Source organism: Leptosomus discolor, unplaced genomic scaffold (genome assembly GCF_034619465.1).
Source record: "Leptosomus discolor isolate bLepDis1 unplaced genomic scaffold, bLepDis1.hap2 HAP2_SCAFFOLD_82, whole genome shotgun sequence".
NCBI classification, from domain to species: domain Eukaryota; kingdom Metazoa; phylum Chordata; class Aves; order Leptosomiformes; family Leptosomidae; genus Leptosomus; species Leptosomus discolor.
Genome location: NW_028237936.1, coordinates 236,899 through 249,454, shown reverse-complemented (window position 1 = coordinate 249,454; position 12,556 = coordinate 236,899). Strand labels below are relative to the sequence as shown.

The window sequence follows — 12,556 nt, the reverse complement described above, 5'->3', positions numbered from 1 at the left end:
CGTTCAGCTGAGTATCTCTAAAAGAAGGTCTGCCAGCCCATGGTGTACTATGAAGACCAAGTCTGATAATTTGTGTCCTCTCTATAACCAGGACTGTGCTGTTGCCCACGAGACCGGGTGGTCTGTGAGGGTGCCAGCCATGTGCACAGAGGCGATGCCTGTGGTACTGCATGTCCCTCTGCACAGCCACAGCCACGTGTTTAGGGACGTGTCAGGGTGTTGCCCTGAAAGTGGTAGGGTGGGGACCTGCCTCTCTCAGAGGGAGGAAGGCTTGGAGCAAGGAAGGGTTGGACATACGTGTGTCTGTGTGCATGAGGGGTCGGGACGGAGCTCACCGCACACTGAGATCCCTTGCTCTTGTTCTTAACAGCTGCCAGAGTGGATCACATCCAGTTTGGGGACTGTCATGTTGGGACGCCCTACCCCGTGACCTTCGCGATCACCAACCGCAGCAGGGTGGAGGGGATGCGGTTTGAGTGGCTGGCAGACGTCCCGTTTCACTTCTCCCCCCAGGTGAGCTTGGGTGGCTCTGCCTTTCCCCGCTGCTCAAGCCCTGCCCGGTGGGTTTCCGGCAGCGAGCAGGGAGTCGCCAGTGCCATGCGGGAGGTGCGGTCCCTGGCGCTGCTGGGCAGGGCTGTCAGCCCTGCACAAAGGGCTCTGTGTCACGGGAGGCGGCAGCTTTCCTTTGTACTTTTCTGTATCAAACCTCAGACAAATGCAGAGTAAGATGCAGATTCCTGGCGCAGCTGCTCACCATATCAGTCCCTTTGCTGTCAGTCGTGCCCTTGCCAGTGATTCCAGTTTGGTCTTGGCTCTCTGGTTCTCCCTAGGTGGGACACCTCCATGCTGGCCGTGCTAAGGACATCACAGTGACCTTGAAATCGGATGTCGCAGTCACCTTCAAAAGGCACCCTGTGAAGTGTACGGTGGCTAGGATCTCCTTCCTGCTGCCTCCAGAGCAGGTTACCGACTGGGACGACCGCTTGCGCACCATCAAGTGGGTGGACACCACGAGGGGCCCAGCAGCCAGGTGGCCTGTCAAGAAGAAGGTAAGAAGCCCAACAGCAAAAGCTAACGGAGCTTCCGCAAAACCAACTGCCAACGGCAGCAGACCATCTGCAGCTCCTGCTCCCTCCTGATGTTTAATCCACCCGGGAGGGTAACCAGCCGTGCGTTTTAGGGGAGGGGTGGGCGCACAGTGACCCGATACGCTCATGCAAGATGGGGAAGTCTATTTGGCGAGAGGTGTTTTAGGCACATGCAAACTGTTGGGCTCTGCCAAAAGCTGAAGTGTTGCAGCCTGTGTTGAATGGGAGGCCACGTCTTGTGGTAACACATTTTATGGTGTTAAGATCTCTTCATCTCATTCGGTGCCATTTCACCAAGAAGGAGTTAAAACCACTGTGCTCTGTCTCTTGGTTTGAAGTAGAGGGCAACACCAGCACTCTCTAGGTGCTGGCTAGCCCACCAGCACATTGTGGGTGAGCTCTGAGCCCTGCCTATGCTGATACCAGAGACTTTGCTGGTGGTCTCTGTATCATGTGGGCTATCTCCTTACGGAGCAGCCCAGGCACTGTATGGCAGCCGTACAGGAGTCTGGAGAAGTATCATCTTCAGAAACTCTCACTTTTACTATCATTATTGCCCAACACCCTTTTCTTGGGTGATGATTCTTCCCCAGTTTCTGAACCATTGTAAGACCTATAAACCAAACTTCTTCCCCATCAGAACCTCAGCAGTCAGAGACTTTCCTAGTGAGTTCATTCCCATCCCAAAATGCCCAGCCCCAGCCACCACCAGTGTAGCTGTTGGCCCCCACAAGACATGTGGAAAGTGCTTTCTCCGAAGACAAGAAGGAATAGGTGCTTTCTAGCTTTGTTCATTCTTGGGGTTCTCCATTCACAGAGCTCCAGCAGGGAAACTTAATCCTAATTTAGAGCCCTGCTGGCTTTATAGGGGGGGCCAGGCAGCAGCAATGATACCCAGTCATCGTCCCCATGGGCATATGGTGGCGATTGCTTTGATCAGTAGGTAGAAAAAAGCTATAGTGGAAGGGTCAAATTTTGTCCCCTTTCTGGGGAAATAAATGGGAATGGTCCTTTCTAGACCCTGTATGTGGCTGATTTTGGAGGCCAAGAGACTCCCTGCTCAGGCTGGCTTTCTGGGCTCTGCTTAGTGATTCTTCCCTCTCCTGTTTGGAGGTGATCGAGACAGTCCCAGAACCAGCTCACGCTGTCCTGGAGAAGAGCAGCTGCGAGGTGGAGCTTCGCCTCAGCACTGTTGTTGACTATGCCGAGTTCCAGCTGGATACGGACACGATTCAGTTCAAGGAGACCTTGCTCTTCCAGACGAGGACATTCACGTGAGTGCTGGAGGCCGGGCAGGGACCTGTGAGTGGGAGTAGGAACTGCCTTTGCCATGAGGTGACCCAGTGTCTGCTTCCCCAGAGTTGTGCTGTGCTCTCTGGTGGCTTCTACTTTTCCTTCTGCTCATGGTCCTGTGCTGCTCAGCCACTTAATAAACCTCTTCTAATTTCTAACAGGCTGATCAGCCTTGGAGGGGGGTGCTGCTGCCTGCTGGGTATGAGGTTGCAGCTTTCGCCCATCTTCTGGCACGTCCTGGGGGCCTGGAGATCTCCCACATGGACCCGAGTCCCTTCTAGGGCCTTATGTTCAGTCTCGCCTGCTGTTCTTCCTTTTAAACAAATCGTTTATCGTTTCGTCTTTTCTAAGTAGTGGCTGAGTGCTGGGGCCCACATACCTGCCCACAAAGCCAATCTCCTGCTTGCCTATCTCCTTGCACAGCCTTGCAGCCTCTCTCTGCAAGCATCGAGCAGCAAATCCAACAGGATTGCACTCCCCACCACGGAGGCAGCGGAGGTGAAACAAAGTCTTTTCCCAGTGTCTCCGCACCCGCTTCTACCTAGGCTGGATGATCATCTTCCTTTGCCCCTGTATGCTGGTTGTTTCTGCTGCCTCTCCGGGGCCGGCTGTCCCCAGCTCTGCACTCCCACCCACCCCATCAGAGCTATTCCCACGGCTATCCAGCAGAAGCAGGAGTTGAAAAGTGAGCAAACCTGGACTTCTCCTACCTGCAGAGCATGCGGCTCTCAAAGTCCCCCACGTACACAGGGGAGAACTTCATCTGGAAGAGCTGCTCCTGTCCTGCAGGGATGGTGCCGCTGCAGGGCTCGACAGAGAACGGTGGGGTGGCACCGACGGTGTTCAGAGATGAGCTCGGGGAGGAAGAGACCAGCTCCAGAGTGCTGCCCAGCTGGCTTGAACAACGGCTAGACTGGAGCTTCAGAGAGGCACTAGAAGTGGAGGAGAGGAAATTCCCTGCAGTAAGGAAGAGGTTATAGTAGGACACCACCTTTCAAGGGGAAAATCCTCTGTTTCCAGCACCCCTGCCTCCCGCTGCAGGTGGACAGAAGGGAGCTGGGGTGCACTTGGAGCATCTCTGGCCAAGTGCTTTCAGCAGGACTCCCCCCAATGAAGAGCAGGAGAGGGGTCAGTTTGCATTTTGCTTCTGCGTTACTGCTTGATAAATCCTAAACCAGGAAGTCCTGGGGAGAGGTGTGAAAGTGAGAAGACAGACAGAAGGGAGAACAGGGTGGGGGCAGCAAACACAGTGAAAAGGCCCAGCAGAGACCCAGAGAACTGCTCGAATCAAAACCCACCGCTGAACCTCACCCTGTATAGACACTCAGATGACAGACAGGAAGGTTATGTCTCTGTTAGCAAAGTAAATGGGCCCAGGACTGAATCCTGCTGCTTCACTCCAAGCTGTTAAACTCTTTCCAGCTCCAGGAGTGGGGAGCTAGGTGCAAACTTCTGCAGAATGCTTCCTGGCCAAATGGTCATTCCCAAACCATGTCCAGGAACTAACAGCAGAGATGTCTGTGTTACAGCATCTGGGAAAATTCCTGGGTGCTGTTTCACGTCCCAGTACAGCCAGCCTCAGCGCTTGGCATTAAGGACAGTGTGAAGTCCTGCTCCCCTGGGGCCTACAGCATTGAATTGTGCTTCTTGTGTACGGTGGAGAGAAGGCTTTGGGGAACAACACTGCTCTGCCCTGCACATTCTTGCCTGCCTTCCTCTTTGCCAAGCTTTCGTAACTAATGACCAGACAGCTGATGGCACAGCCCAGCAGACTGGCTTCAGCCCGAGTGTGCCTGGTGCTGGGGAAGAGCCAACACCAGGACCTGGAGGGAGACAAGCACATTCAGAGCATCAGGGACTTCGGCTGAGGTCTCCCATCTTGACCATCAGACAAGCTGCCTGCGCTAGGAAACACAAGGGTTGACAGCGCTCCTCGCTCCTTTGTCCCTTTGAAGAGCATCCTTGGGACGTCCTTGTTGCCTTGAAATAGCAGTCAGACAGGTTCAGTGAAGGCTGCAACCACAACAGAGAACACCATCTTCCAAAGGCATCTTACTGGACTTGATTTTACCATTTTCACTTACCGTTTTACTATTTTCACTTACCATCTTGCCATTTTAACTGCAAGTGTTTGGCTACTTTCTTTGCTAATCCCTTTGTTGGTAGCCATTAATTTTTAGCCACCTGAGACAAACAGGGCCCCTAGAAAGCAGGTGAGATGTTTGTGCTCCCAGTGTTGTTCCCCTATGCCAAATAACTCCTTCCAGATGGTGTCCAGGACTGCCAGTGCCTGATGTCTGCTACAGGACCAAGGCAGTAACATCCCAACGCCACCTTAGTAGTCCTTTTTGCTTTGCGTTCCCAGGACCTTCATGGTGATGAACCCGACTGATTCCGTGTATTCCTTCCAGTGGACTTGCCAAGACCCTGAAGCTCCCCCAGAATGGGTGGCTTTCTTCTGCCTCACAGGGAGAGGTCAGATCCAGCCAGGGAAGAAAGCAGAGGTGGGTGCAGAAAGTTAAGAAGGTAGATCCAGAACACATGTATGCCAGTTTTAACACCAGCTATGTATGCACTGACTGGGCATCTCAGCTCGCTGTGAGCTTGCCAAGACCATGAAGAAACCTTTGACTGCAGTGTAACTGAACTGGCAGATGAACTGTTGTCACCCTGTACCCCACTTCTGCCAGGTCTTGGGGCTATGAGAGGCACAGCAGCCTATCTCTGAGCCCGCAGCAACATAAGGTGGAGGTTCCTGGGGTTTCTTGGTGGTATAGGCTGCACTCCCCTCCCTTTACCCTGCCAAGGGCAGCAGTTATCCTCCATTTGCCTCTTTCTCCCACAGATGAAGTTTGAATTCATCCCCCAGCACCTGGATATCACAGAATCATTCTGGGTCTTCACAATCCCTGAGCAGAGCGTTTCAGTCCCGTTCCTCTTGGTGGGCAACACCACTGACCCGCTGGTGACTTTGGACAGATCCCACCTGAACTTCCACTTGGTGTTAACTGGTGAGCACCGTGGTTGTACCTTACACCCTCACATGGGGACCGTTCCAGGGACCCAGCAGTCCTGTTTTTCCAGCTGGCTCCACCAAGGAAGCTGGAAATGGAAACAGGCACTTGTGAGCAGATCATCCAGCTCCTGGCACCCAAGTGTACGAGGGAGAGGAAGGGGAAAGGAGGAAGGCGTGTGGTTGGGGCTGTTTCCAAGAGGGGGTTTGGGGGTGATGCAGGGGAGCCCAGGGGGTCAGAAGTGCATTTCCGTGTTGGCATCCTGAGCGTGCCGTGCTGCAGGCAACGCTCCTCGCTGCAAATTGCCTGCTGGGCTCAGCCAGCAGGCAGGCACGCAGCAGGCAGTGGTGGTCTGGCGGCCAGAGGAACAAAAGTTTTTCAGCAGCTTCTTTGTCTGCTCCCCAGGGCACAAGGTACAGCGGACTGTCTATATGATCAACCGTGAGAAGGAAGCCTTCAGCTTTGCTTCCAGAAAAAGTTCTCTCTTCTCAGCGGGATGCAACGCCTCTGTGAAAATAAGAGCCCCTGGAAGGCTCCATCGCTCCTCATTCAAGGTAACAGGGCTCACAGGCCAGATTGCCTCAAACGTAGTACTCAACGTTGCACTGTCATTTTGCTTTTGAGGCTTTCTCCCCTCCTCGGTCACCAGGTGGCTCTCAGCAATAGCATACATCTGCCTTGTTTTGTTCCTCCCCGATGGGGACGCCTTGAAACTGCAGGTCTCTCCATAAAGTGGCTGTGTTGGGGTTACCCCGGTCTTCTAGGCCCCCTTCCTGGAGAAATTTAGGCTTTGGATCTTCTAGTTTTGATGATAAAAGCATGTTTGAGGGTTTTAACCCTGTGACCCCCTGAGCCAGCAGCCCTAAGTGTGCGAGGTCTCCTCTCCTCTCTGTTCCACCACACATGGTCTATACAAAGCTACCAAGAGCAGCAAAGCACAGAAGCAGCACTGCAGCCCATTGTGAGGGACAGCAACAGGCTTACACAACTGGCTCTGTTTTGCAGGATCACCTGTCAGAAAACAGATGCTCTTCTCTTGTAAACGGCAGCCATGACTTGCGAGCAGACGTGATCATGAGTTCACACAGTGTAACAGATCACTAGCTCATCTTCTGGTCCACCATGGATGTCCCTGTGCCCACTCAGAGCCTGTCTGGGTGTAAGGAGAATGTGTTAGCTCTGGGCAGCTTTGCTGTGGCTTAAAAGATGCTGAATTTTGGCTTGCCGCAGGCTGCGAGATAAGAGAGCACCCTGCATCAGCTACTGGGCCTCACCTGAGAAGTGGTAATTCCTTAAATCTCTGCAGTTTGGCTGTATTTGATCATGTGCCCAGAAGTTACCCACAAAAATTACAAAGATGCGGTTTGGTGGCACCCGCATGGTACCGCTGTCATGGGAGGTGGATGATTCCTTTTTGCAAAGAGGATGTTACCCCTGCCATGTAGATCGGAGAGATCGGGGAGCTCCACGAGTGCCCTCCTCTGTGTTTGGGACAGAAGTGGGGTCTCAACCCAGTGCTGCCCTGTAGCATGTGGGCAGGGCAGGGAGGTCAGCATTGGCTCAGGATTTGCTGCCGTGTTGTTGTATCCTCTGCTGTTCCATTGCATGGAATCATCATACCCTGACCAGGGCTCACCAGGGCTTGCTCCACAGCAGAAAGCCCTGGAAGGGCAGAGCGCTGCTCCTGGTTTCTCCCAGGCCTGGGATCTCACCACAGCCGTTGCCCAGATGCTCTCCCGCAGAGCCAGCACTGTTTGGCCAAGAAAGCAAAGAGGCAGTGAATGGAGCAAAAAGGGTCTTCTCTCCCCAGGTTTCCCATTACAGTCGTCTTCACACCGACACTAGAAGGAGAGGCAGTCTTCAACCTCAAGTGCGATGTCAAGAGGAAGACCCAGCCCCTCTGCCTGATTATCAAGGCCACCGGCTATAGCATGACCGTGTCTGTCAGGAGTGAGGACAGCAACGACCCTGTCACCAAGCTCAGCACGGAGAAGGTCAACGTCATTGATTTCAAGGAGGTGAGCAGTTCCCTGAACCATTTGCCCCACGAAGCCCTGCCAGGTTGGGCCTTAACCAGGAGCTTTGCCACTACATTTGCACAAGAGGGAATGCTTTTCTTCATTTATGGGTCTCTAGAGGGAGGGAGGTGGATTTTTCACATTGGCCATTAGCTGAATGGGAAAGATGCAGGAGCACGTTAGGAAGAAGCACTTGCTGGGCCAGCTGACGCTGCGTGTGCTCCAGCCCTTGGTCCTCGCCGCCTTCTCCCCGCAGGTACAGCTGAACGAGAACATCAAGCGCATCTTCAGCATCCGCAACAGCAGCAAGTTCAGCTTCCCCTTCTCGTGGGAACTGAGCGGCCCTGCAGCCCGTAAGCAGGTCCTTACCGTCACCCCTCGCACGGGCACCGTGCGGGCGGAGAGGAAAGCAGAGACACAGCTGGCTTTTCACCCCCAGAAGATGTGCTCTTTAGAGGGCGTAGAGCTGAAGCTGCAGGTGAGGCACCAGCGTTTCGTACAGGACTTTCACCTTCCCTCTGCAGCAGCTTGGCAGCAGGAGCCCAGAGCCAGGGGTGAGCTCTATCACTACAGAGCCTGAATGAGGTAGAGAGGCTCCTGCTGCCAAAATAGCAAGCCTGACAGCTTCTGAATGGAGTATTTTACTAAGTGCTTATCCAGGACCACTTTGGGAAGCAGTTTTGTGGCAGGACATATCCCCCAGGCCCTCTCTGCCACTAGTTTGGAGGGGGGGGTGTGTGCACCCCCCACCCCCACCCCCCCCCAAAGTAGATGTGCGTGGGGATGGAGCTGTGTCTCCTTGCCAGGCCCCTCCTGAGTCGGGTCCCACAGCTCAGAAAGGTCTTGCCAGCACGTGGCTGCGCAAAGCAGGGATGTGACTCTCCAAAAACCTTTTCCTCTCAGACCAAGCCTTCCCCTTTCTATTTCTGTTCTGGGGTCCTTTGGCACTTGCTTTTTGTTATTGTCACTGCAGCCAGCTGTCCCTCATCCTCTTCCTCGGCCACCTCTGGTGTTTGCAGTTGTCGTTCCCATCTCTTCAGCTGCCTCACACTTTCTTTCACCCCACCAGATCAACAAGGGTCCCACGTTTACCTGTGTATTCCTGGCCACCGTGGTAGTGCCCCCCGTCCACTTCTCCACCACCAGACTCAACTTTGGAGCCTGCTTCGTCTACCATGCTGGGATGGGACCTGCCCAGCAGACCGTTGTCATCACAAACAAGGCAGACAAGGATGTGAGGTAGGCCTTCTCCGCGCAGTCCTTCAGCCCTTGCCTGGCATGTGCCTGCTCCATGTCCTCATGACCACTGTGGGCGAAATCGTGAGGATGCAGGGAGAGGAGACAGGAGAGCCCTAAGCAGCGCTGATGTCATCTGAGCACACACAGCCTTGTGACACCTCTGCTCCTCTTTGCTCTGCTTTCTGTCAGCTTGAACTGCTTGTTCACCAGCACTACGCACCTGGAGGTGGACTTCCCAGGGTCCATCCTACGCCCGGGAGGGACAGTGGAGGTGCCCATCACTTTCTATCCCAGAGAGGTTGCATCTTACCACGAGCTCGTCCCTTTTGAAATCAATGGGCTTTGTCAGCAGACTGTTGAGGTCCGAGGAAAGGGCACAGAAATGAAGGTGAGATGAAATCCAAATCCCAAAACTCCAGGTGGCAGGCAGCCAGCATGGCTTTCTCAGTTTTCCTCATCTCTTCCCTAGCCTACCATGTTTTGGTTTTCTGCCACCCTCGTGGCAGAAAACCTGTTCTCCTCCTTTCCTTTGGCTTTACATTAATCCCTCCTGCCTCAGGTTGATGTTGTGGAACCACCAGGAAAGAAGGTGAAGCTGAGAGCCCTCTCCATCAGACAGACGGTGAAGAAGATTGCCACCATAGCAAACAACAGTGCTGTCCCAATCACTTTTAAGCTCAGTCTTATGTCCACCACGCCAGAGCTGCAAGAAGCTGGGGTAAGGCCTCTTCCTTCACTGGAGAGCACTTTGGTATGCCTGCAGGGATGTCTGCAGGTAGCTATGAGCTGCTCTGGGCAGGAGCTAGGAGATAATTACAGTTGTGTGCTGTCCTGGCTGCCTGTATGCTGTCCTGTCCTCCCTGCTGGGGCTGCTCTACCAGCAGAGACTTGCAATACAAATGTCTCATCTGAGCTGGGTGTCAGAACTCCCCTAAGAGCCAGGAGTGAGGGGAGGTACAATTCCTCTCATCTGTTTTAGACACGTACATTAGGACGTGGCCGTGTATATTAGATACGGAAAGGTAATCTTTAGAGACCAAGAGTTACAGCTCTCTTGGAGCTCATGTGAAATTACTTTGGAAGACACGGTCCAGCTCACCGTGGCCAGATGGACACGTCACAGGAACACGTACCTTGGTGCCTAGGGATGCGTACCAGGGAGTGAGTAGCGTTGGGCCAACGTTGATGGGGACAGAACAGGAACTGGAAGACCCGAGGGAGGATTCATAGCTCAGTTGCTAGATGAAGCAGTCTCCACTCCTTTCTTTGGGCACGTTCTCTGCTTGAACCCCACCAGCAAACTAAGTCTGAAGCCCAAAGGAGACACCTGTAAAGTGGAGGTGACCTTCTCCCCAAAGCGTCGCATCCAGCTGTTCAACGAGGAAGTGGCGTTGGAGTGCAACGGCCTGATGCGCTCCCTCTTCATGGTGCGGGGGTCCTGCCAGGGCATCTGTGTGAGCTTGGACCAGGAACACCTCAGCTTTGGAGCGGTGGTGCAGCAGAGCTACACATCCCGGTGCATCGTCATGCAGAACACAGGTGACATAGGAGTCAAGTAATGCAAAACCCCGTCTTTTCTGAGGGCTGAGAGCTTGGAGGGGGGTTGGATGGAGCTGTAGCTTGCCCAGATAGTTCCCCTCTGCTTTTCCATCCCACTGGGGAGTCGTGCAGCCAAGGCTGTGCCATTAGGCCCTGGAAGTTAGGAAGGGATACACCAAAAGCATGTTCACAGATGGGTGCAGTTGAGTCCTGCCCAGCCTGAAGCCTTACTGCCAGGTGGCTCAGCATCGTGCCTGAGATCTGATGGAAAAGCCCACGAGAGAATTAGAAACAGCGCGCTGTGTTTGCAGCCTCCCAGTTGCTAACCCTTCGTGCCTGTCCTTGTGCTTTCCTTGGCAAGGTTTAAGTGGGACGCCGAGAGCTTCAAGCCAGATTTCTCCATCAGCCCCACAAAGGGTTACATCTCTCCAGGAATGGATGTCCCCTTCACTGTGACCTTCCGCCCCTCTAAGCTGAGCCGTGCTATCCAGTGCGAGGGCCTGCGGTGCTTCATCCAGGGCAGTCAGCCGCTCCGGCTTACGCTGGCAGAGTGCTGCGTGGAGACCCCTGTGACCAAAGAGGTAACCAGAGCAAAGTCAGGATGGGTCCCCCGCCTGCCCCACCATTTTCACCACATCCCTCCCAGGGCAGGCTGTTTCCGTGCATAGACTCACTCCTGCCTGTTGTCCTGCCTGGGTATCCCAGAGAGCTGAGAAAACTGCTGGGCAGGATTCCCAAAATTTCTGAGCCCTGTAATTGCCGTCCTGCCCTGTTAAATGCACCGCTCCTCCAGTGGGCGCCCCAGCTGTCCTGGCTCTGCGTTGCAGCAGCCTTGCTACGGGGACACCCTGCAGGGCTCTTCTGAGACCCTCCCCACAGAGCCACCCAGCTATAGCCACAGGATTGCACCCGCAGCCCCACTTTTCCTCCTTTTCGGGGCAGGGGAGGGCATCCAGCACTAGGAGTGGGCAAGGCAACTGCATCCCGCCCCTGGGGCACAGGGATGCAGCATGGATGCACCTGGCTCTCACAGGCATTCCAGGAGGGTGCAGCTGGGAGGTGTTGGCTCTTGCTCCCAAATGAGAGCCCAGAGCTGCTCTTCAGCCTGCCCCCAAAGGGACTGTGCAGCTGCAGGTCTTGTCCTGTGCAGGAGAATTTCCGTCCAGGACTCCCCACTTTCTTTCTCCCCTCCTTGGGAGGCAGCAGGCCCCTTCACCCAGCATGCAAAAGACTTATTCCCCTCCCTTCTTTAAGAACAACCAACTTGATTTACTCCAAAAGCTATGGCCCAAATCGATATTTTGCCTATGACAAGGAAAAGCTGCTCCTTGTGCTCTGGGTCCTGGCATGGATTCTGGTCAGTCTGAGAAGAGTGGAAAGGGTTCCTCAGTATGACCAAGCAGCCTCTGTGCTCCTCTGTTGCAGACACTGACTTTCGTGTGCGATGTGCACGAGCAGCACAGCCAGACCGTCCTCCTGTCCAACCCGAGCAACAAGGCCCGGACCGTGCAGCCTGTCATTGAGGGGGAACACTGGAAGGGGCCTGAAATTTTCCATCTGGAGGCCAATCAACAAAAAAAGCCCTACAGGATCACCTACAAGCCCCTAACCATGAGCTCTGTGAATAACAAGCATCAGGTATGTGAGCTGTGCCTCAGCATGCCGACCCTCATCCTCACCCTGCTTTGGGCAGGAGGTTGGACGAGGTGACCTACAGAGGTCCTGTCCAAGCTGAAGTTGTCCTGTGAGCTATGTTGGAAGCTGGGTTTCTTGGCAGCTGGAGGCCAGGCATAGGGAAAGCGCAGGTGGGAAGTCTGGACTGACCACTAAACGTATTGGAGCAGCGAACCTAAAAAGCCAGGCTTTCTGAAGGTGCAGGCAATGAAGTTTGGTCTGTGCAGCTCCTGGTCCCTGCCCATGCAGCCCAGGGGGGCTCGGAGACCCCCGTGCTCAACCCTGTGAGCTGCACAGGCTCCCCAAGCCCTGGGCACGACCATTTCTGCCAGACCTGCCCTCGCAGGTTCCCTTTGCAGCATGCAGGGAACAAGGCGGGGGAAGCTGCCCTGCCATTTCTCAGTGCCCCCCTGGCCATGGGCAGTCAGGTGGGAAATGACACAGAGATCTCTTGACCTCCCCTTCAGTCATACAGGCCCTTTGGAAAGAGCCCTTCCTGCAGGTCTAAATCTGGGCGGATGGGGTGTGACTGGCCCCTCTGTTTTCATGGGCACTATTTCTGAGACATGCCAGGGACAAGCTTTTCAGTCCAGGGGTTCAATTCAGAACAGCTCTGGGGTGCTGGAGGTGGGTGTCAGGCACCTGCCCCTTGTCCTTTTCCAGCTGACCCTCTACTAAGCCAGAATTTAGG

At 54.4% G+C, this 12,556-nt stretch overlaps 1 pseudogene; it reads left to right on the top strand.

Moving 5' to 3' along the window:
• The window catches only part of LOC147412343 (axonemal central pair apparatus protein HYDIN-like), a 65,006-nt pseudogene that overhangs the window by 48,743 nt on the left and 3,707 nt on the right, over positions 1-12,556 (top strand).